This window comes from Hyla sarda, chromosome 2 (assembly GCF_029499605.1).
Source record: "Hyla sarda isolate aHylSar1 chromosome 2, aHylSar1.hap1, whole genome shotgun sequence".
In the NCBI taxonomy this organism is placed as follows: Eukaryota; Metazoa; Chordata; class Amphibia; order Anura; family Hylidae; genus Hyla; species Hyla sarda.
In genome coordinates, this window is record NC_079190.1 from 11,509,665 (window position 1) to 11,530,846 (window position 21,182).

Below are 21,182 nucleotides of genomic sequence, written 5' to 3' on the forward strand. Positions count from 1 at the left end.
GGAGAAGAGCAGAGGGTCTGGAGGAGAACAGAGGAGTCTGGAGAAGAGCAGAGGGGTCTGGAGGAGAGCACAGGAGTCTGGAGAAGAGCAGAGGGGTCTGGAGGAAAACACAGGAGTCTGCAGAAGAGCAGAGGGGTCTGGAGGAGAACACAGGAGTCTGGAGAAGAGCAGAGGGGTCTGGAGCAGAACACAGGAGTCTGGAGAAGAGCAGAGGGGTCTGGAGGAGGACACAGGAGTCTGGAGAAGAGCAGAGGGGTCTGGAGGAGGACACAAGAGTTTGGAGAAGAGCAGAGGGGTCTGTAGGAGGACAGAGGAGTCTAGAGAAGAGCAGAGGGGTCTGGAGGAGGACAGAGGAGTCTGGAGAAGAGCAGAGGGGTCTGGAGGAGGACACAGGAATCTGGAGAAGAGTAGAGGGGTCTGGAGGAGAACACAGGAGTCTGGAGAAGAGTAGAGGGGTCTGGAGGAGAACACAGGAATCTGGAGAAAAGTAGAGAGGTCTGGAGGAGAACAGAGGAGTCTGGAGAAGAGCAGTGGGTCTGGAGGAGAACAGAGGAGTCTGGAGAAGAGCAGAGGGTCTGGAGGAGAACAGAGGAGTCTGTAGAAGAGCAGAGGGGTCTGGAGGAAAACACAGGAGTCTGGAGAAGAGCAGAGGGGTCTGGAGGAGGACAGAGGAGTCTGGAGAAGAGCAGAGGGGTCTGGAGCAGAACACAGGAGTCTGGAGAAGAGCAGATGGTCTGGAGGAGAACAGAGGAGTCTGGAGAAGAGCAAAGGGTCCTGGAGGAGAACAGAGGAGTCTGGAGAAGAGCAGAGGGGTCTGGAGGAGGACAGAGGAGTCTGGAGAAGAGCAGAGGGGTCTGGAGGAGGACAGAGGAGTCTGGAAAGAACAGAGGTGTGTAGGAGAACAGAGGAGTCTGGAGAAGAGCAGAGGGGTCTGGAGGAGAGTACAAGAGTCTGGAGAAGAGCAGAGAGGTCTGGAGGAGAACACAGGAGTCTGGAGAAGAGCAGAGGGGTCTGGAGGAGAACAGAGGAGTCTGGAGAAGAGCAGAGGGGTCTGGAGGAGAACAGAGGAGTCTGGAGAAAAGCAGAGGGGTCTGGAGGAGAACACAGGAGTCTGGAGAAGAGCAGAGGGGTCTGGAGGGAAACACAGGAGTCTGGAGAAGAGCAGAGGGGTCTGGAGGAGAACAGAGGAGTCTGGAGAAGAGCAGAGGGTCTTTAGGAGAACAGATGAGTCTGGAGAAGAGCAAAGGGGTCTGGAGGAGAACAGAGGAGTCTGGAGAAGAGCAGAGGGGTCTGGAGGAGAACACAGGAGTCTGGAGAAGAGCAGAGGGTCTGTAGGAGAACAGAGGAGTCTGGAGAAGAGCAGAGGGGTCTGGAGGAGAACACAGGAGTCTGGAGAAGAGCAGAGGGTCTGTAGGAGAACAGAGGAATCTGGAGAAGAGTAGAGGGGTCTGGAGGAGAACACAAGAGTCTGGAGAAGAGTAGAGGGGTCTGGAGGAGAACACAGGAATCTGGAGAAGAATAGAGGGGTCTGGAGGAGAACAGAGGAGTCTGGAGAAGAGCAGTGGGTCTGGAGGAGAACAGAGGAGTCTGGAGAAGAGCAGAGGGTCTGGAGGAGAACAGAGGAGTCTGGAGAAGAGCAGAGGTGTCTGGAGGAGAGCACAGGAGTCTGGAGAAGAGCAGAGGGGTCTGGAGGAAAACACAGGAGTCTGCAGAAGAGCAGAGGGGTCTGGAGGAGAACACAGGAGTCTGGAGAAGAGCAGATGGGTCTGGAGCAGAACACAGGAGTCTGGAGAAGAGCAGAGGGGTCTGGAGGAGGACACAAGAGTTTGGAGAAGAGCAGAGGGGTCTGTAGGAGGACAAAGGAGTCTAGAGAAGAGCAGAGGGGTCTGGAGGAGGACAGAGGAGTCTGGAGAAGAGCAGAGGGGTCTGGAGGAGGACACAGGAATCTGGAGAAGAGTAGAGGGGTCTGGAGGAGAACACAGGAGTCTGGAGAAAAGTAGAGGGGTCTGGAGGAGAACACAGGAATCTGGATAAGAGTAGAGGGGTCTGGAGGAGAACAGAGGAGTCTGGAGAAGAGCAGTGGGTCTGGAGGAGAACAGAGGAGTCTGGAGAAGAGCAGAGGGTCTGGAGGAGAACAGAGGAGTCTGGAGAAGAGCAGAGGGGTCTGGAGGAGAGCACAGGAGTCTGGAGAAGAGCAGAGGGGTCTGGAGGAAAACACAGGAGTCTGGAGAAGAGCAGAGGGGTCTGGAGGAGAACACAGGAGTCTGGAGAAGAGCAGAGGGGTCTGGAGCAGAACACAGGAGTCTGAAGAAGAGCAGAGGGGTCTGGAGGAGGACACAGGAGTCTGGAGAAGAGCAGAGGGGTCTGGAGGAGGACAGAGGAGTCTAGAGAAGAGCAGAGGGGTCTGGAGGAGGACAGAGGAGTCTGGAGAAGAGCAGAGGGGTCTGGAGGAGGACACAGGAATCTGGAGAAGAGTAGAGGGGTCTGGAGGAGAACACAGGAGTCTGGAGAAGAGTAGAGGGGTCTGGAGGAGAACACAGGAATCTGGAAAAGAGTAGAGGGGTCTGGAGGAGAACAGAGGAGTCTGGAGAAGAGCAGTGGGTCTGGAGGAGAACAGAGGAGTCTGGAGAAGAGCAGAGGGTCTGGAGGAGAACAGAGGAGTCTGGAGAAGAGCAGAGGGGTCTGGAGGAGAGCACAGGAGTCTGGAGAAGAGCAGAGGGGTCTGGAGCAGAACACAGGAGTCTGGAGAAGAGCAGAGGGGTCTGGAGCAGAACACAGGAGTCTGCAGAAGAGCAGAGGGGTCTGGAGGAGGACACAAGAGTTTGGAGAAGAGCAGAGGGGTCTGTAGGAGGACAGAGGAGTCTAGAGAAGAGCAGAGGGGTCTGTAGGAGGACAGAGGAGTCTGGAGAAGAGCAGAGGGGTCTGGAGGAGGACAGAGGAGTCTGGAGAAGAGCAGAGGGGTCTGGAGGAGGACACAGGAATCTGGAGAAGAGTAGAGGGGTCTGGAGGAAAACACAGGAATCTGGAAAAGAGTAGAGGGGTCTGGAGGAGAACAGAGGAGTCTGGAGAAGAGCAGTGGGTCTGGAGGAGAACAGAGGAGTCTGGAGAAGAGCAGAGGGTCTGGAGGAGAACAGAGGAGTCTGTAGAAGAGCAGAGGGGTCTGGAGGAAAACACAGGAGTCTGGGGTAGAGGGGTCTGGAGGAGAACAGAGGAGTCTGGAGAAGAGCAGTGGGTCTGGAGGAGAACAGAGGAGTCTGGAGAAGAGCAGAGGGTCTGGAGGAGAACAGAGGAGTCTGGAGAAGAGCAGAGGGGTCTGGAGGAGAGCAGAGGAGTCTGGAGAAGAGCAGAGGGGTCTGGAGGAAAACACAGGAGTCTGGAGAAGAGCAGAGGGGTCTGGAGGAGAACACAGGAGTCTGGAGAAGAGCAGAGGGGTCTGGAGCAGAACACAGGAGTCTGAAGAAGAGCAGAGGGGTCTGGAGGAGGACACAGGAGTCTGGAGAAGAGCAGAGGGGTCTGGAGGAGGACACAAGAGTTTGGAGAAGAGCAGAGGGGTCTGTAGGAGGACAGAGGAGTCTAGAGAAGAGCAGAGGGGTCTGGAGGAGGACAGAGGAGTCTGGAGAAGAGCAGAGGGGTCTGGAGGAGGACACAGGAATCTGGAGAAGAGTAGAGGGGTCTGGAGGAGAACACAGGAGTCTGGAGAAGAGTACAGGGGTCTGGAGGAGAACACAGGAATCTGGAAAAGAGTAGAGGGGTCTGGAGGAGAACAGAGGAGTCTGGAGAAGAGCAGTGGGTCTGGAGGAGAACAGAGGAGTCTGGAGAAGAGCAGAGGGTCTGGAGGAGAACAGAGGAGTCTGGAGAAGAGCAGAGGTGTCTGGAGGAGAGCACAGGAGTCTGGAGAAGAGCAGAGGGGTCTGGAGGAAAACACAGGAGTCTGCAGAAGAGCAGAGGGGTCTGGAGGAGAACACAGGAGTCTGGAGAAGAGCAGAGGGGTCTGGAGCAGAACACAGGAGTCTGGAGAAGAGCAGAGGGGTCTGGAGGAGGACACAGGAGTCTGGAGAAGAGCAGAGGGGTCTGGAGGAGGACACAAGAGTTTGGAGAAGAGCAGAGGGGTCTGTAGGAGGACAGAGGAGTCTAGAGAAGAGCAGAGGGGTCTGGAGGAGGACAGAGGAGTCTGGAGAAGAGCAGAGGGGTCTGGAGGAGGACACAGAAATCTGGAGAAGAGTAGAGGGGTCTGGAGGAGAACACAGGAGTCTGGAGAAGAGTAGAGGGGTCTGGAGGAGAACACAGGAATCTGGAGAAAAGTAGAGAGGTCTGGAGGAGAACAGAGGAGTCTGGAGAAGAGCAGTGGGTCTGGAGGAGAACAGAGGAGTCTGGAGAAGAGCAGAGGGTCTGGAGGAGAACAGAGGAGTCTGTAGAAGAGCAGAGGGGTCTGGAGGAAAACACAGGAGTCTGGAGAAGAGCAGAGGGGTCTGGAGGAGGACAGAGGAGTCTGGAGAAGAGCAGAGGGGTCTGGAGCAGAACACAGGAGTCTGGAGAAGAGCAGATGGTCTGGAGGATAACAGAGGAGTCTGGAGAAGAGCAAAGGGTCCTGGAGGAGAACAGAGGAGTCTGGAGAAGAGCAGAGGGGTCTGGAGGAGGACAGAGGAGTCTGGAGAAGAGCAGAGGGGTCTGGAGGAGGACAGAGGAGTCTGGAAAGAACAGAGGTGTGTAGGAGAACAGAGGAGTCTGGAGAAGAGCAGAGGGGTCTGGAGGAGAGTACAAGAGTCTGGAGAAGAGCAGAGAGGTCTGGAGGAGAACACAGGAGTCTGGAGAAGAGCAGAGGGGTCTGGAGGAGAACAGAGGAGTCTGGAGAAGAGCAGAGGGGTCTGGAGGAGAACAGAGGAGTCTGGAGAAAAGCAGAGGGGTCTGGAGGAGAACACAGGAGTCTGGAGAAGAGCAGAGGGGTCTGGAGGGAAACACAGGAGTCTGGAGAAGAGCAGAGGGGTCTGGAGGAGAACAGAGGAGTCTGGAGAAGAGCAGAGGGTCTTTAGGAGAACAGATGAGTCTGGAGAAGAGCAAAGGGTCTGGAGGAGAACAGAGGAGTCTGGAGAAGAGCAGAGGGGTCTGGAGGAGAACACAGGAGTCTGGAGAAGAGCAGAGGGTCTGTAGGAGAACAGAGGAGTCTGGAGAAGAGCAGAGGGGTCTGGAGGAGGATACAGGAGTCTGGAGAAGAGCAGAAGGATCTGGAGGAAAACACAGGAGTCTGGAGAAGAGCAGAGGGGTCTGGAGAAGAACGGAGGAGTCTGGAGAAGAGCATAGGGGTCTGGAGGAGAATACAGGAGTCTGGAGAAGAGCAGAGGGGTCTGGAGGAGAACACAGGAGTCTGAAGAAGAGCAGAGGGGTCTGGAGCAGAACACAGGAGTCTGGAGAAGAGCAGAGGGGTCTGGAGGAGGACACAGGAGTCTGGAGAAGAGCAGAGGGGTCTGGAGGAGGACACAAGAGTTTGGAGAAGAGCAGAGGGGTCTGTAGGAGGACAGAGGAGTCTAGAGAAGAGCAGAGGGGTCTGGAGGAGGACAGAGGAGTCTGGAGAAGAGCAGAGGGGTCTGGAGGAGGACACAGGAGTCTGGAGAAGAGCAGAGGGGTCTGGAGGAGGACACAAGAGTTTGGAGAAGAGCAGAGGGGTCTGTAGAAGGACAGAGGAGTCTAGAGAAGAGCAGAGGGGTCTGGAGGAGGACAGAGGAGTCTGGAGAAGAGCAGAGGGGTCTGGAGGAGGACACAGGAGTCTGGAGAAGTGCAGAGGGGTCTGGAGGAGGACACAGGAGTCTGGAGAAGAGCAGAGGGGTCTGGAGGAGGACACAGGAGTCCGGAAAGAACAAAGGGGTCTGAAAAAGGATAAAGCTGTCTAAAGGGGGACAGAGGAGTCTGGAGGACAGAGGGTGTGATAAGGGTCCAATATGTACTTTATTCCACTATCTAGAATGAAAACATTTACCATGTACCATATGTATGGGGAGAAGAATAGCTGTTCAGGAGGTATAAATATAAGCTGTCTGGCCCTCACGGCTATTTATTTATTTATTTATTTTAGTTATGTATTTTTGATTACTTGTACAGCATCGACAAAGTCTCTAGAAATTATCCAATTAGTCCGTGTCCCCATTGGATCCCCAAATACACTGGGGTCAAGTTCATAAGAAGCCTAGGTTGTAGGGTCTGCAGAGAGTCACACATGGGCGCTAAGGTGGTCCGAGGATACCTCTGCCAAATTAAAAACAAATCATTATAAATGGCACTTAGGATACATGGACACATGCTGCAAGGTAGTGATGAGCGGCAAGGGCCATATTCGAATTCGCGATATTTTGCAAATATATTGATTATTATTTGTCCTATGTTCGCAAAATTCGCATATTTGCTATGTTCGTTCGCATGTGAAAAATATTCGCATATTCGCATGTGAAAAAAACAAAAAACTAATATTCGTCATTACAAATATATAGCACTATATCCTAAATATTCGCAAAATCGCTGTATTAGTTCTTTAGAGAACATTACTGCATAATTGATGCCATTCATAGGAGCGCGGATATCACATCTCGGCCGTCGTGTAGGCTTGTTAATGTCCGACACAGCTGGACTATACTTTTACTCTGTTGTTTTGTGATGTTCTATAAGAATGTGACACCTCATAAAGATTTTATGGCGTTTGCTCGGTCGGTGCGCATGAATAGGCTCTGCCAGTCCTGCTCATCGGAGGAGACTCGGGCGGGTAGCACTAAAGCTCCGCATCGGTATGATGTATGAGGATGGAGGCGGTGAAAAATTATCTATACAATATTGTATTAAAGGGGTACTCCGGCACTAAGACATCTTATCCCCTATCCAAAGGCTTCCATAGGCTTGCATTGAGGGGGCGGAGCCATGATCTCACTATGCTCCGTCCCTGTGATCGCTAGTAATCAGACCCGGAGCGAGCATGCTCCTGGGACTGATTCTAACGGGGTGCGGCATGGAAGATCACAGGGGTCCCCAGCGGCGGGACCCCCACGGTCAGGCATCTTATCCCCTATCCTTTGGATAGGGGATAAGATGTCTTAGCGACGGAGTACCCCTTTAATAGGAGATTCAACGTTTAACCCTTTAATAACGTTGATATTTGGGGCGTGTCTCATTAATCCCTTAAGAACACAGTCAATTTTAATTTTTGCGTTTCCGTTTTTCCTTCTTGCATTTTGAAGGGGTACTCCGCCCCTAGACATCCTTATCCCCTATCCAAAGGATAGGGGATAAGATGTCTGATCACAGGGGTCCCGCCGGTGGGGAACCCTGCGATCTCCCTGCTGCAACCGGCGTTTGTTTAGAGCGTTGTGTTCAGTGCCAGAGGTTCGTGACATCACGGCCTCGATTAGAGTGTCGGGTTCAGTGCCGGAGGTTTGTGACGTCACGGCCTTGTTCAGATCGTCGGGTTCAGTGCCGGAGGTTTGTGACATCACGGCCTTGTTTAGAGCGTCAGGTTCAGTGCCGGAGGCTTGTGACATCAAGGCCTGGATTAGAGCTTCGGGTTCAGTGCTAGAGGTTCTTCACATCACTGCCTTGTTTAGAGCGTCGGGTTCAGTGCCGGAGGTTCGTGACATCACGGCCTGGATTAGAGCGTTGGGTTCAGTGCCGGAGGTTCATGACATCACGGCCTTGTTTAGAGCGTCGGGTTCAATGCCGGAGGTTCGTGACATCACGGTCTGGATTAGAGCTTCGGGTTAAGTGCCGGAGGTTCGTGACATCACGGCCTGGATTAGAGCTTCGGGTTCAATGCCGGAGGTTCATGACATCACGGCCTTGTTTAGAGCGTCGGGTTCAATGCCGGAGGTTCGTGACATCACGGTCTGGATTAGAGCTTCGGGTTAAGTGCCGGAGGTTCGTGACATCACGGCCTGGATTAGAGCTTCGGGTTCAGTGCCGGAGGTTCGTGACGTCATGGCCTTGTTTAGAGCGTCAGGTTCAGTGCCGGAGGTTCGTGATGTCATGGCCTGGATTAGAGCGTCGGGTTCAGTGCCGGAGGCTCTTGACATCACGGCCTAGTTTAGAGCGTCGGGTTCAGTGCCGGAGGCTTGTGATGTCATGGTCACGCCCCCTCAATGCAAGTCTATGGGAGGGGGCGTGACTGCCATCACGCCCCCTCCCATAGACTTGCATTGAGGGGATGTGACATCATGAGCAGGCTTGCTCCAGGCTGAGATCCAGGCTTGAGCAACCGACCGCCGATAACACTGATCAATGCAATGCTATGGCATAGCATTGATCAGTGTCTGCCATCAATGTAATGCATGTTATAGTCCCCTATGGGGGCTAAAACATTGCAAAAAAAAGTGTAAAAAAGGGGTTATTAAATGTGATTTAACCCCTTCCCTTAAAAAAAAACTGTAAATAAAAATAAATATAAACACATGTGGTATCGCCGCGTGCGTAAATGTCAGGACTATAAAAATATATCATTAATTAAACTGAATAGTCAATGGTGTACACGTAAAAAAAAAATTTGAAAAGTTCAAAATAGCGTTATTTTGGGCACTTTTTATACCATAAAAAAATTAATAAATAGCGATCAAAAAGTCTGATCAAAACAAGAAGGCTACCGATAAAAACTTCAGATGACGGCACAAAAAATTTGCCATCATACATCCTCATATGCGGAAAAATAAAAAAGTTATTGGGGTCAGAAGAGGACATTTTTGAACATTTAAATTTTCCTGCATGTAGTTATGATTTTTTCCAGAAGTACGACAAAATCAAACCTATATAAGTAGGGGATCATTTTAATCGTATGGACCTACAGAATAAAGAAAATGTGTCATTTTACCAAAAAATGTACTGCGTAGAAACGGAAGCCCCCAAAACTTACAAAATTACGTAGTTAAAAAAAAAAAAAATTGTCGCACAATGATTTTTTTTTATGGTTTCGCTGTAGATTTTTGGGTAAAATGACTGATGTTATTACAAAGTAGAATTGGTGGCGCAAAAAAAAAAAGCCCTCATATGAGTCTGTAGGTGCAGCAATGAAAGGGTTATGATTTTTAAAAGGTGAGGAGGAAAAAACGAAAGTTCAAAAACGGAAAAACCCTGAGTCCCCAAGGGGTTAAGGGTTTAATAAACCACCTAAAGAGCAAGAACTGATTTGCGCTGGATTTCTCTACATGTGACCACATTTACTTAGAACAACATGGCGATTTTTGACTGTGCGACCCATTTTTGCCATGTAGCCCTAACCTAATGACTTATTTTATCATATATTCTGCGGTGAAACAAAAAAAAAATGATTTGTAGGCTGAAATAAAAAAAAAAAACAACGCCATTTTGTAATTTTGGGGGCTCCCGTTTCTATGCAGTGCCCTTTTCTGTAAAAATGACACCTTATCTTTATTCTGTAGGTCCATAGGGTTAGAAGGATACCTAATTTATATAGGTTTTATTTTAATGCTTAAAAAAAAAAATTTAATAAACCACATGCACCAAAATTTGTATGTTTAAAATTGGCATTTTCTGAACCCTATAACTTTTTTATTTTTCTGTATATGGGGCTGTATGAGGGCTCAGTTTTTGTGCCGTTGTCTGTAGTTTTTATCAGTACCATTTTTGTTTTGATGGGACTTTTTGTTCGCTTTTTATTAATATTTTTATGGTATATGAAGTGACCAAAACTGCACAATTCTGGACTTTGGTATTTTTTTTATGTGTACGCCATTGACCGTGGGGTTTAGCTAAGCTCATATTTTAATAGTTCGGACATTTACGCACATGATTATTTTTTATTACATTATTTTATTTAAAAATTGGGTAAAGGTGTGGGGTGATCAAACTTTTTATAGAGAAGGGGATAATGAACATTTTTAAACTTTTTTTTTATTTTTTTAGTCCCCATAGGGGGCTACAACATGCAATCTTTTGATTGCATACACTGATCAATGCTATGCCATATGATAGCATTGATCAGTGTTCTGGGCGCTCTGTGCTCTAGAGCTCTGCTGCTCTATTGTATGGATGTACAGAATAAAGAGAACCTGTCAATTTTACCATAAAGTGCACTGCATGAAAAATACCAATATTTTTTGGGTTGCGCCGTACATTTTATGGTAGAATGAAAGGTGTTATTACAAAGTACAATAGATGGTGCAAAAAACGCAAGTACCATATGGGTCTGTGGAATGAAAAATATAAGAGTTATGGCAAAAATCTGAATTAGCTGTGTCCTCAAGGGGTTAAAATCTTAATTCAGCCGCCACAATACCTGTCAGTGCTTCCACACTGGTTACAGCAATATATGTGCTGTGACTGAATATTTAATACCCCCCTCCCCCCACTTTCCCCTGTTACTTTATTACCTTCTTTTATCCATTGCAGAGAGCCCATACACAGTACAGACTTACTATGGATCTTCCAAGACCTGTGATGACATCATCAGGAGTCCTAGCCTATAGGAGTCATCACAGGTCCTAGAAGGTCTATGGCAGGGGTCCTCAAACTTTTTAAACGGGGGGCCAGTTCACGGTCCCTCAGACTGTTGGAGGGCCGGACTATAGATAACAAAACAAGAACAAATTCCTATCCACACTTTTACCACTTATACCACTTTAAGTACGCAGCACAGTTCTCCCCACATTAGGTTGTAGTTCCCACACATTAGGGTTGGCATTATAGTTCCCCCACATTAGTTGCAGTACAGTTCCCCCCACATTAGGTGCAGTACAGTTCCCCCACATTAGGTGCAGTACAGTTCCCCCACATTAGGTGCAGTACAGTTCCCCCCACATTAGGTGCAGTACAGTTCCCCCACATTAGGTGCAGTACAGTTCCCCCACATTAGGTGCAGTACAGTTCCCCACACATTAGGTGCAGTATAGTTCTCCCCACATTAGGTGCAGTATAGTCCCCCCACATTAGATGCAGTACAGTTCCCCCCCCCATTAGGTGCAGTACAGTTCCCCCCACATTAGGTGCAGTACAGTTCCCCCCACATTAGGTGCAGTATAGTTCCCCCCACATTAGGTGCAGTATAGTTCCCCCCACATTAGGTGCAGTACAGTTCCCCCCACATTAGGTGCAGTACAATTCCCCCACATTAGGTGCAGTACAATTCCCCCACATTAGGTGCAGTATGTTCCCCCACATTAGGTGCAGTATAGTTCCCCCACATTAGGTGCAGTATAGTTCCCCCACATTAGGTGCAGTATAATGTTCCCCCACATTAGGTGCAGTATAATGTTCCCCCACATTAGTTGCAGTATAATGTTCCCCCACATTAGGTGCAGAATAATGTTCCCCCACATTAGGTGCAGTATAATGTTCCCCACATTAGGTGCAGTATAATGTCCCCCCACATTAGGTGTAGTATAATGTTCCCCCACATTAGGTGTAGTATAATGTTCCCCCACATTAGGTGCAGTATAATGTTCCCCCACATTAGGTGCAGTATAGTTCCCCCACATTAGGTGCAGTATAGCTCCCCACAGTAGGTGCAGCATGTTCCCCCACATTATGTGCAGTATAGATCCCCCAAATTAGGTGCAGTATAGCTCCCCACATTAGGTGCAGCATGTTCCCCCACATTAGGTGCAGTATAGATCTCCCACATTAGGTGCAGTATAGATCTCCCAAATTAGGTGCAGTTTAGCTCCCCACATTAGGTGCAGTATTTTCCCCCACATTAGGTGCAGTATAGATCCCCCAAATTAGGTGCAGTATACTTCTCCCCACATTAGGTGCAGTATAGTTCCCCACATTAGGTGCAGTATAGTTCCCCCACATTAGGTGCAGTATGGTTCCCCCACATTAGGTGCAGTATAGCTCCCCACATTAGGTGCAGCATGTTCCCCCACATTACGTGTAGTATAGATGTCCCACATTAGGTGCAGTATAGATACCCAAATTAGGTGCAGTATAGATCCCCCAAATTAGGTGCAGTATAGCTCCCCACGTTAGGTGCAGTATAGATCCCCCAAATTAGGTGCAGTATAGTTCCCCCACATTAGGTGCAGTATTTTCCCCCACATTAGGTGCAGTATTTTCCCCCACATTAGGTGCAGTATTTTCCCCCACATTAGGTGCAGTATTTTCCCCCACATTAGGTGCAGTATTTTCCCCCACATTAGGTGCAGTATTTTCCCCCACATTAGGTGCAGTATTTTCCCCCACATTAGGTGCAGTATTTTCCCCCACATTAGGTGCAGTATTTTCCCCCACATTAGGTGCAGTATTTTCCCCCACATTAGGTGCAGTATTTTCCCGGTTACGGTACAAACACAACCTCTTTGGGTGGGAGAGAAGTCTTCACTATCGTAAGTCGGTGATTTCTTTTCATCGAAACATCCTAAACATTTACAGAGCGGCAGAAAGGTCAAGGTTTACTGCAGTCAGGCAAAGAAATTTACTAGAAGCTTCAATCTTAAAGGGAAAGATCACAATATAGGAAGCAACAGCTCTGTGGGACTCAATCCAGCCATCCATAGTATAGTTGGCCAACTGCACAAAAGATGGTAGGTCATCTGCTGCCCTCCGGTGAATAATGGCAAGGGATCAGAAAGGATGGGCTCCAATGAAGGTAACCGGTTCACACGGCGTTGACCGACCAAGACACGATATGGAGGATACAAATGGACTTTAATAACCAAGATGCAACGCCTTTCGCTGCGCATGCCTGATTGCGGGGGTCCCGCCCCGCTCAGTGCTTGGTGACTCTCGATGCGGGGCAGAGGCTTGTGACATCACGGTCACGCCCCCTCCCATAGACTTGCATTGAGGGGGTGTGGCCGTGACATCACAAGCCTCCGGCGCTGCACCCGACAATCTAAACAAACGCCGGGTGCAGCAGGCAGATCGCAGGGGTCCCCAGCAGCGGGACCCCCCGCAATCAGACATCTTATCCTCTATGCTTTGGATAGGGGATAAGATGTCTAGGGATGGAGTACCCCTTTAACTAGACCAAGGAGAATCACTCTACACTAGGTATAAATACTTCTCACTGACTCAATACACTGACGGACTGGTCTACCCAGGAGGAGCTGATCAGGGAGGTGTTGCTCCAGCAAGAGCCAGACTTAGAATGAACTGGTTACTTTGGGTCCAGTCCTCTGGGGAGAGGGGGTGGGACTAGGGGCTCCTCCCACAGCTTGATCTAGAAACTTCTGCATAGAAGCTTAGCTGGAGAGCTTGTCATGTGACCAATGAGTCACTCATCTGATACAAGGCATAGGAAATATTTAACCCTTAAACTTTTGCACATTACACACAGATTTATGCAGTTAAAGGAGGACTTCCTCACACATCACACATCAACTTTACATGTTTAATAGCTATGATACGGACACCGGGACACTGCAATATCACATTGGACCAGATTTACTAAAACTGCCTAATTCTTAGTGGCTCAGGCGGTTTCGCACAGTGGCTCAGGCGGTTTGAAATAGTGGTTTTACAGCTCTAGCGTTATTTGTTCACTCTTTATTTTGTGATCAACAGGTTTGCTTTCTCACACATTTTGAATAGCATTTTGCATTGTTTTGTTTTCTCTGACTGACAAATAATACTGATACTGGACTGTAAGTATGTATGATGACTGTGATGCTTCTATATACTACAATAAATTTTCCTTTCATTTTTTCTTTTGACATACCTTAACTATTAAACCACAAATTTATTATACCACATATTTGTTGTTTTTCATGTTATACACTGGTTGCAGATTGGGCTGCCTGAGGCTTTCTGCCCAATGCCTTAGCTGCTAGGGTCTATCGGTACTACACACTTACCCCTAAAACTCTGAATCTAGATAACAATTTCACATACTGTTACCTTACTGGATACGTGTATTTTTTTAGTTAGCTACAGGAATACCTTCTGGCCAGGAAGAGCACCCTGAACACGTAAAAGGCAAAAGAACATATTAGTGCATGACATTAGGGCATAACAGTGGTATGGACTGAGATATAGCATGTTACAGTACCTAAGACTTAATTTTTATTTTTGAGATATATTTTCTGAGTTATGTGTACTGGAGTTTATGAAGGTACACTAATGAAGTTTATGTGCTATGTGTACACTATATTTATGAATGTTGTCAGTCTTGATATCTAATTGGTATATTTCCTTTGTTAGGCACTAGTGAAGGGTGGCATTATTGTTACTCCCAGAGGAGCTGGGAGGGCACCTTTATGTCAACACTATAACACCTGAAAGAGATATGTACTTCGGGTACAGGAATTTGATATTTCTGTACAACAGACATTTTATTTATTGGAACACAAGGGCTACATGATAGCAGCACAACCCTAAATATATTCAGGTAACCTTTATCTGCTGTAGAGTGCAACATTTTATGCAAAAATATATTACTAGGACGATATTTACAATAACAGAAACCCAAGGATCAGCAGTCCACCTACGTCCAAAAAAACAAAACATCACGGCTGTTGCCGGAGCCGGGTACAAACTTACAAGAATCTCCTCAGGCAAGGAGTCTCTCGGCCTGGGGCCGGGTATAGGCTTAGGAAGATGGTTACATTGTTGAACAGGTGAACTTCTTGCCAGGCACTTCTTCTTGAACAGGTTGACAAATGAAGAAATCTGCAGAAAATAAAGATACTGGAGTACCAACAGTTAATGGCAAGCAGAGAAGAAAAAAAAATGATCAGACAGGGAATCTTCTTGATTCCCAAACTCGCCTATCAGCGTGTTTCCGGCTCTGTGACATGTAGCGGTGAGCACGAGGTTGGGACTCTCTCATGGGGTTTATAGCAGTGTCCCATGAGACATTGGTGAGTCGAGACTGTGACACTGAGGGGTTAACGCTCACCACAAAATTGATAGCAGCCGCTGAGGCCAATGGTACTACCGTTGGTGCCGGTTGGTCCGGCCTCACCTCCTTGGGTGGAGTAGGCCGCGGCACTTCAGTCGGTGCCTGCTGATTAGGCCAAACCTCCGGGCATGGAGTAGGCCTAGGCACATCCGTTGGTGCCCGTTACTGAGGCCTCACCTCCTCAGGGGGAGTAGGCCTTGGCACGTTTCCGGTCACAGATGCTGCAGAAGAATAGGACCTCGGCTTATATTTGGGATCCATGACGGGTACTCTGTACGCCTCCTCTTCACAGGCTGTTTTAGGCAGCCTCATCGGCCAGATTCCGTGGGGATCCCGCGTACCAGTCGTCTGTAGGGAAGTACGTGAAGGGAATTTGGGTTGGATCTTTAGGTCTTGTCAATGCTGCAGCCCATTCACCCCGCAGACTCTGGACTGGGGTGTATTCGACAATCTCCCCTCGCTCCAGGGAGTGGTAACTTTTGGGCAGGTAGTCCCGCTGAATGGCCCTCCTGTTGACCAATATGGTCCCTCCGTGTCGGCAGTCCAGGAGGGTCCCGAAGCCTCTGGCCTTGTCAAACTTGACCATTGTGGCGCGTCGGCACTCCAAGGGTGGCTCACCCTCTCATGGGTAGTCCAGCATTCTGATGTATAGGGCTTCTTCTAGCTTCTTACTGTCCCTCTGCTGTTCCACGTGGACTTCATATGGGAGGTGTTTCAGCCCATATCTCTCCCTGTGCTCGGCCTTTAGCTTCTCAATGAGGCTGTTAATTTCGGCCTCCCTGCGGGCCGTTTCTGCCTCGGCTGTGGGGACCGGTGGATGATTTTTCCCTGGCAGGGGAAGGACGTGGTCCCACATGTACTGTATTAATGCCTGCTCATCGCCTTACACTCATTTTGGAAGAGGGGTGATTGTGGGACAAGGGGACCTCTCTCTCTGGGCCGGATGATGAAGAAAAGGCAGCCTCCGCCGGAGTACTCACATGCGAGTCTTCAGTCGGGATCTCGGCCCAGGGTCCCCATGTCCGGTGGTGAGGGGACAATCTCACCGGTGATGCCGTTCCTGATCTCCTTAGTGATGCCCCTCCCAGGGTAGCTGGCCACTCGTTGTCCTCCGGTAGCAGGGGTAGGTTACAGGCCTCCTCGGCCCCAAGGGACAACTGCTGCAAGCGATCGGCAAGGTCTTGGAAAAGTTCCGCTGCGGCCGCAGCAACTTTCCTCTGCTCCGGCGCCATCTTGATGTTCTCCTCACGTGTCGCGGTGGGCTCCGCCATGTCTGTACACCTCGCTGCCATCTCGAGACTGAAGAGGTCTGGCTGCGTGGCTTCTTTTATGGGAGGCTTCAACAAAATGGCCACCAGCCGGAAGGACGTCATCGGTGCAGCTCTGACTTCCTGTCCCCCGGCAAACACAAGCAAAAGATAACAGTTCCACTTCGGCCTTGAAACATGTACTTGGTGGCCACGCCAAGGGGCAGGTCGTGGACCAGTGCGGGACTTTTTCGCATGCTTTTCTGGTAAGTCTTTAACCCTTTCAGGTACTTCTTATAGCGGAAAGCGCAGCATGGCTTCGCTGCGAATTTTGCACATAGCCACAGAAAGACAATCTTCACCTCCCCCCTTACTTTTTCTTGCGCCACTACTAAACACAGTCTCAACAGTAAAGTCCCGTACACTTCTGGGCACAATTGTATTCGCTACATGCGATAATTCCGTGCAGTTCACAAAGCACATCTCTGAATAGGGGGAGGACTATGGCTTTTGTCAGGGTAGCAAAGTTCTTTAAGGCACACACCCGAATCCTGTTCGTAAGATGCCAAAAGGCTTGTGGTGAACCAGGAGAGTTGTAGGGTCTGGGGTGTTGCTGTAATGTTGCAGGGTCTGGTGGTATTAACCCTTGAATGTCATGACACCAGGGTGCGGTTTCCTTAGTGTTAATGGTCCTACCGCCAACCGTCCCAGAAAGGGCAGGGAAAATAATGGAATGTCCACAGCAGACTTTATGAATAAACTGAAGAACTTTACTTGAAGATTTTATGCAACAGTCTCTGTACATAACAGTCTCTTAAGAGGCAACCGGAATGCAGGTTCCTCACAGGTTTTGCAGGGACTTTGAAGCAATGAGCTTTGATGCAGGCCACTGTGCTACTAATTATAATATTTTAGCTGGTAGTAGTCACACAGGATTGGATAGATTGAGCTTTGTAACTCACGGTTTAGTGGCTGCAGGTTCTTTCAGGCTTTGGCCTAGTTGAATTGAGATTTCTGCTGAGATGTTTGTGCTTGCTTGATAGTCCGGGAGATAAGAGCAGGAACTAGGAGAGCGAATTTAGTGGCTACAGCCCTTTATATAATAAGGGGCTGGACTAAGCTCATTGGACAGCAAACCTGTAAGTCCTGAACCAAGTGAACTCTGGGTACATCACATGACCCTGGAAGGTCCTTGAACAATAGTACAACCATAATTATAGTCACATGACCTGCTAAGGTCCTATACATTTATAATACCTATGAATATACATTAAATAATACACTATTTATATGAGGCGACCAGGGGCAAGCCCTGCAGGAGAGCCCTATGGGAATGAAGGTACTTTAGACAGGGACAGGACAAGGTCCTGTACCGGGACACCCCATATATAATACACTGATCAAAAAAAAAATAAAGGGAACACTTAAACAACACAATGTAACTCCAAGTCAATGACACTTCTGTGAAATCCCACTGTCCACTCAGGAAGCAACACTGATTGACAATCAATTTCACATGCTGTTGTGCAAAAGGAAAAATGGAACAGACAACAGGTGGAAATTATAGGCAATTAGCAAGACACCGCCCAATAAAGGAGTGGTTCTGCAGGTGATGACCACAGACCACTTCTCAGTTCCTATGCTTCCTGGCTGATGTTTTGGTCACTTTTGAATGCTGGCGGTGCTTTTACTCTAGTGGTAGCATGAGATGGAGTCAACTATCCACACAAGCGGTTCAGGTAGTGCAGCTAATCCAGCATGGCACATCAATGCATTATCCTACAACATCCTCCAGCATGACCGGTTTGGTGGTGGGTCAGTAATGGTGTGGTGTGGCATTTCTTTGGGGGGCCACACGGCCCTCCATGTGCTTGCCAGAGGTAGCCTGACTGCCATTAGGTACCGAGATGCGATCCTCAGACCCCTTGTGAGACCATATGCTGGTGCGGTTGGCCCCGGGTTCCTCCTAATACAAGACAATGCTAGACCTCATGTGGCTGGAGTGTGTCAGCAGTTCCTACAAGAGGAAGGCATTGATGCTATGGACTGGCCGCCCGTTCCCCTGAATCCGATTGAGCACATCTGGGACGTCTCGCTCCATCCACCACAGACTGTCCAGGAGTTGGCGAATACTTTAGTCCAGGTCTGGGAGGACATCCCTCAGGAGACCATCCTCCACCTCATCAGGAGCATGCCCAGGCGTTGTAGGGAGGTCATACGGGCACGTGGAGGCCACACACACTACTGAGCCTCATTGGGACTTGTATTAAGGACATTACATAAAGTTGGATCAGCCTGTAGTGGGGTTTTCCTCTATGATTTTGAGTGTGACTCCATATCCAGACCTCCAGGGGTTGATACATTTCATTTCCATTGATCATTTTTGAGTGATTTTTTTGTCCGGACATTCAACTATGTAAAGAGGAAAGTATTTCATACGATTAGTTCATTCATTAAGATCTAGGATGTGTTATCTTAGTGTGCCCTTTATTTTTTTGAGCAGTGTATGTATAGTCTTGAGTTATGGGCATGCCTATGGTAACAATTCGGTTTGTAATTGGTGGTATATGGTTTTTTTTTTTGTTGTTTTTAACTGCACTTGTCATTTTTTGTTTATTTTATAGATTTTTTTATACACATGCCAACCAAGAAGGGTTTGCCAACACACCCCATATGTTGCCTGCCTTTGTTGTTACGCCAGTCTCTATTTTGGTGAGGACCCGTGGTTGAAGGTTCATGGAGACCTGCACCAATAGATCAGAAGCGTGCACACATCCAGACACTCATTGAACACTGTCTACGCTATAATGGAGAAGATAGAAGATGGTTGCACAGGTGTTGATTGTAAAACTTTTTGTTTCCCCTTTTCGTGTGTTTATCTTGTTTAGCAGGAAGGTGGCCTGAAGCACCTACAGTATATATGAGATTATATACAAAGGTGATAAAGCAATAACCTGGAGGGACCTGTGACGTGTCTACCTTGGGTTATTATTGTTTTACAATAGATTTATTTTTAACGTTTGTTTCGCTGCTAAGGAACTAATATGACTTCTACACCTCACCCACAACAAGTAACGAAAGAGAGGTGTATACTGTGACAACATGTAAAGGGGCGGACTCATCCTGTGCATCTATAGTTTAGGATGCTCTGTTATTGGCAGATTTCTATTTTGACATTTATGTTTTTGACCCCTGGTTTCTTTGAGAAGCTGTTGACTTGCAGCTTCAGAGCTCAGTGAATGTTCTCTGCTTGTGGAGCTGCAGGTTCAGAGCTCAGTGGGTGTTCCCTGCTTGTGGAGCTGCAGGTTCAGAGCTCAGTGGGTGTTTCCTGCTTGTAGAGCTGCAGGTTCAGAGCTCAGTGGGTGTTCTCTGCTTGTGGAGCTGCAGGTTCAGAGCTCAGTGGGTGTTCCCTGCTTGTGGAGCTGCAGGTTCAGAGCTCAGTGGGTGTTTTCTGCTTATGGAGCTGCAGGTTCAGAGCTCAGTGGGTGTTTCCTGCTTGTAGAGCTGCAGGTTCAAAGCTCAGTGGGTGCTCCCTGCTTGTGGAGCTGCAGGTTCGGAGCTCAGTAGGTGTTTCCTGCTTGTGGAGCTGCAGGTTCAGAGCTCAGTGGGTGTTTCCTGCTTGTGGAGCTGTAGGTTAAGAGCTCAGTGGGTGTTTCCTGCTTGTAGAGCTGCAGGTTCAGAGCTCAGAAGGTGTTTCCTGCTTGTAGAGCTGCAGGTTCAGAGCTCAGTGGGTGTTCGCTGCTTGTGGAGCTGCAGGTTCAGAGCTCAGTGGGTGTCCCCTGCTTGTGGAGCTGCAGGTTCAGAGCTCAGTGGGTGTTTCCTGCTTGTGAAGCTGCAGGTTCAGAGCTCAGTGGGTGTTTCCTGCTTGTGGAGCTGCAGGTTCAGAGCTCAGTGGGTGTTCTCTGCTTGTGCAGCTGCAGGTTCAGAGCTCAGTGGGTGTTTCCTGCCTGTAGAGCTGCAGGTTTAGAGCTCAGTGTGTTTTTCCTGCTTGTAGAGCTCCAGGTTCAGAGCTCAGTGGGTGTTTCCTGCTTGTGAAGCTGCAGGTTCAGAGCTCAGTGGGTTTTCACTGCTTGTGGAGCTGCAGGTTCAGAGCTCAGTGGGTGTTTCCTGCTTGTAGAGCTGCAGGTTCAGAGTTCAGTGGGTGTTCCCTGCTTGTGGATCTGCAGGTTCAGAGCTCAGTGGGTGTTTCCTGCTTGTAGAGCTGCAGGTGCAGAGCTCGGTGGGTGTTCCCTGCTTGTAGAGCTGCAGGTTCAGAGCTCAGTGGGTGTCTCCTACTTGTGGAGCTGCAGGTTCAGAGCTCAGTGAATGTTCTCTGCTTGTAGAGCTGCAGGTTCAGAGCTCAGTGGTTGTTTCCTGCTTGTAGAGCTCCAGGTTCAGAGCTCAGTGGGTGTTTCCTGCTTGTGGAGCTGCAGGTTCAGAGCTCAGTGGGTGTTTCCTGCTTGTAGAGCTCCAGGTTCAGAGCTCAGTGGGTGTTTCCTGCTTGTGGAGCTGCAGGTTCAGAGCTCAGTGGGTGTTCCCTGCTTGTGGAGCTGCAGGTTCAGAGCTCAGTGGGTGTTTCCTGCTTGTAGAGCTGCAGGTTCAGAGCTCAGTGGGTGTTCCCTGCTTGTAGAGCTGCAGGTTCAGAGCTCAGTGGGTGTTCTCAGCTTGTGGAGCTGCAGGTTCTGAGCTCAGTGGGTGTTCCCTGCTTGTGGAGCTGCAGATTCAGAGCCCAGTGGGTGTTCCATGTGAAGCTCTCTACTTTCCTTCTCCTTACTCTCAGTGTTCTAGCCTGTAATCTTGTGCCCCCCCCCCCCCCTCTTTCTCTCTCATACTGACATAGCTATAAGAAATGTCTTTTATTACTCTCCTCTAGGTGATATATTCTGTTATTGGTGAATAGTACAAACCTGTTCTGGCCACAATGACCTCTACAGTGTTCAGATGATGTTATCAATAGGACTATACACAAAAAGTGTCTATAATCTGTTACCTATCGACTTCAAGGCCAATTCTCTTTATAGCACAGGAAAGGCTACCACTGCATAAACATGGCTACCCTCTCACATCCCCAGGCTGCACACTACCCGCACAATAGGCACTGTCTGTATGGAAAGCACTAGATTGGCATTGTTTGT

At 48.8% G+C, this 21,182-nt stretch overlaps 1 protein-coding gene across 1 annotated transcript in view; it reads right to left on the bottom strand.

The window, feature by feature from the left end:
• Positions 1–14,542, bottom strand: part of MYO7A (myosin VIIA) — a gene marked incomplete in the record, with an annotated part of 248,641 nt that extends 234,099 nt beyond the window's left edge. Inside the window, 1 exon segment of the mRNA XM_056561158.1 lies at positions 14,461–14,542.
• Between the last annotated feature and the right edge of the window lie 6,640 nt (positions 14,543–21,182).